Genomic DNA, 3,965 nt, shown 5'->3' on the forward strand with positions numbered 1-3,965 from the left:
ACAGGTAAACAGTCTTCGATCTGCACACGTGGAGAAATCCACTCGGTGGAACGCCAAGCCGTCAGGGGAGAAGGCAGACAGAAACCAGAGAAAGCAGAGGCTAGAATCTCGTGGTCGGGAACAGAAGGCTGAGTCGTTTACCGGGGCAGAGGCAAAGCAGAGAAGTCCAGCCAGGCAGGGTCGGCAACGGGACGAGGATAAACGCGGGAAAGTCTGGCATAATGGGGAAAACGATCTGGCAGTGAGTGTGTGTGAGACTGGGCTTTAAATAGTAGGTGCCGCAGAGTGAGCAGTTGAGAGTGATTGAGCTGATGAGGTGAGTGTGACTAACAGGTGTACTGATTGAGCTGATTAGGTGAGTCATAGATAGAGTGAGAGGGGCGAAGGGGCAGAGCTGGGACAGGTTTGACCTTGGATACGTGGAACGTGTGGTGGATGCGCATGGATCTGGGGAGCTTGAGCCTCACTGCCGCCGGGTTGATGATTCTCTTGACCTCGAAAGGCCCGATGAATCTTGGGCCCAGTTTCTTGGACTCTACCCGCAAGGGTAGGTCCCGGGTCGACAACCACACCCACTGACCCACCTCGTAGATGGGGGCTGGAGTGCTGTGTCGGTTAGCCGCTGTTTTAACCGGTTCCCTCTTTTTCCGTTTGGCATCTAGTAACGACCAAGCCCAGAAACTCAGAAGTTCTGTAATCGCTTAACACACTGTGGAAGCAGCTTCACACTTTTTATTTCTGTATTTTGCATGTAAGAGAAAATGACGTATGCAACGTTTTATAGACTTTCCCTATTTTAATTGAAAATTATTCAAACACACACTGTACATGCTGCAAGAACACTGACTGAAAGAGTTGAATTCATCAGTTATTGTCCTGGTGTTGGCTGGCACCGGGTGGTGACAGTAAAGCAGTGGCGGGCCGTCAGGGCCTGCAAGGCCTTCTCTGCTGGCCTAAACAGAGTCACAAAGATATTTATATAAAAAATTAAAATTAAAAATATTATAATTTATTTTATAATTTAATATTTTTTCTTAAATGCACTACATGTATTATAATTCATAAAAATATTTTTCCCATTATCTTATTTTCTCATTGCACAGCTACTGTCTTCCTCAGTTGCTCTCAGTTGCCACAATGTGGTTATAAGGTGGTATTTCAGCTGCAGGACAGCAGTGAAGGCCCAGGTATAAAATGCACGGCCCGCCACTGCAGTAAAGCAGTGCATGTACAGAAGAATCTCAGCTTGATGAAAACAAAACTGCAACTTTTCTAAATTATATCTCTAATTGATTGAGCCCTAACTTCCCTATGAGTTTTCCTGTGAAGGGATGTTCCAGAGTCCACATCCTGATGGATGCAGGTTGGAGGAATGTCTGTTTAGAGGACTTTGTAATTAGAGACATTTTTCTTCCAATCTTGTTCTCATATTTCCCTCAGGACCCACTCAGTGCATCATCCATGTTGTTTTGATCACAGCTTTTTTTATTATGAAGGTAATTCAAATGTAAATTAATCATCATGTCTGCATAGTCATGTGTCTAGGCATATTATTTTTGGAGAGTTGTCTGTTTTACTACTACACAGTCATAAACATTAGAAGAGGGTTAAAAATACTGAAAGTATCAGCTTGAATCCACTCTGTTTACCATCCTCTTGAAAAATTCACCACACAGAAACATTAATGTGTGGTCAATGTTATACGATTATTTTTGTATCTATGAAGATGAAATAACCCATAAGCATTTTCAAAAATATTTCAGCTGACAACTACAGATTATAAACAGCCAAATATAATTTGAAACATATTTTCAGCAGTACTTTTAAAACCATTAAAGTTTGACAGTTTTTGAGTCTAGCCTACATATAACAATTGGACATTTTTATTAATTTGATTATTTACTAAAGATGGAGCAATAATGATGAAGTAATAACTTGACAGAAACAACAGTTGGTTTAGTCGTTTATTTTTACCGTAAAGTTAAAAACAAACACGTCTCTCAGGGCACAAAACTACAATTTAATTCATACACACTGCCAAATCCGACACATGCCCATACTCTTGCTTTCAAGGTTGTTCATTTAATATGTTGACATGGATTCATTTCATCACAACCCCCATCCTCCTCCATAACATAACACTGTTCAATCACAACTCACTCCACCACGTACTATATTATAATATTTATTTTTACTTCTCTGATCTGTATTTCTTTCTGTATTGTGCTGCTAAAACACTGGATTGCCCTCCAGGGATTGATAAAGGCGTATCTCATCTGAGCTTATGCTTATTTGAGGGCTATTATAAACTTTAGCAACACACTTGAAGACAATAGTCATGTCATCAATGATAACGACAATCAAAACTTTAAAATGTATGATTAAGTTGTGGTTATCTGTTAGACTTAACCATTACCTTTTGTTTTTTTTTAAAACTGCAGTGAATTGCTCAGTACTTATCATTACATTGTTGAAGTGCATTATTATATTAGAAACACGTCTTCAAATCTTCAAAGTAATCAAATCTTTGTATTATTATGCCACAAAACGATGACTGGACAGCAGTTATCAGTGTGAATACATTAGACCCTTTTACAGAAGAGCCTCTTCAGGTGTTCATAAATTCCTCTCATTTTTAGTCCATAAATGATTGGATTAAAAAGAGGATGATATGTTATTATTTGTAAATGCATTATCAAACGTACAATTTTGGGAAAATCAACTTCCAGTCGAGGAATAAGTACATCATATGCACTTAAACAGGAAAAGTTGATTAGAACCAGCAGATGGGGTAAACAGGTCTGTGCAGCTTTTGTCGTGACTCTTCTACATCGATAGGATATTACAAGTATCCTGGTGTATGTAAAAAGTATGAAGAGCACAGGGAGAAGTGCAGCACTCGCAAACAAAACAAAGCCATAAATATTAAGCAGTCTTGAACTCACACAGTGAAGTTTGAGAACTGTGCTGTTGCAAAGTATTCCTTTCAAATGAAACTTACAGATTTCTTTTTTAGCACTCAGTAATATTGGTACTGAAACCTCACAAGCAGGCAGAATCCAAGCTACAATCAGGAACATATTAACAGTTGTTTTTCTCATGATGATTGAATATTGCAGAGGGTTACATATAGACACATATCTATCATAGGCCATGACCGACAACAGGAAGAACTCTGAAGCTCCTAGAGAATAATAACAAAACCACTGGAAGAGACAGGCTGAATAAGATATGATCTGTTTCTCTGATAAAAAGTCAATCAAAAGCTTTGGGTAGATAACAGTGCTGAAAAGAACAGAGTTGATTAACAAAGCTGCAATGAAAATGTACATTGGCTCATGGAGGGATTTGTGAATCACTATGATGCTCACAACAGTGAAATTACTGCTAATTATTAACATATACACTGTAAACATGATCACAAAATAAAGATATCTATATCTGTGCACTTCCACATGCCCATCAAAAGTTATATATGTCACATTTAATCTATTATCCATCATTGATATATCAAAAGAGATGATAAAAAAACAATAAAGCACATGTAACCAGCACTAGATTGTCTTATTCAGTCTTCAGTACCTGACCTTGATATGCTCTGGTGTGATCCAGCAAACACAGGAACTGGAAAGGGATCTGTGTGAGTCGGTGGGATGTCTTTATCAGACTATTTCTCCCTCCATGGATCTCATTAAACTCTCCAAAGAATGAGCTCGGTAAACAACTTGATTCTGGAGACATGAAGTCATCAATGTTTTTTATGGCATCATCTATTCACAACAACATTCAAGCTGTATGTGCTTGTGCATTTATTGTTCTGTTGGAGCACTTGTGGTGTTTGTAGTTAATGTTCCATCAAGCAGTATATCTAAACATCATAATCAACCTAAAGCAGTTTGGGGCCTTTTTAGTTGTGCCTCCCAAGCTCAGTTTGCTGCAGAGCGGTAAAGTTTGCCCCTGGTGTT

The 3,965-nt window shown here is 38.7% G+C and overlaps 1 pseudogene across 1 annotated transcript; it reads right to left on the reverse strand.

Annotated features, from left to right (window-relative positions):
• Nucleotides 1-2,635: 2,635 nt before the first annotated feature.
• LOC306783480 (olfactory receptor 10K2-like) lies at nucleotides 2,636-3,500 on the reverse strand (annotated as a pseudogene). The gene has a single exon. The product of its transcript is annotated as an olfactory receptor 10K2-like (transcript).
• Between the last annotated feature and the right edge of the window lie 465 nt (nucleotides 3,501-3,965).

Source organism: Melanostigma gelatinosum (genome assembly GCF_949748355.1).
Source record: "Melanostigma gelatinosum genome assembly, chromosome: 10".
Classification (NCBI taxonomy): Eukaryota; Metazoa; Chordata; class Actinopteri; order Perciformes; family Zoarcidae; genus Melanostigma; species Melanostigma gelatinosum.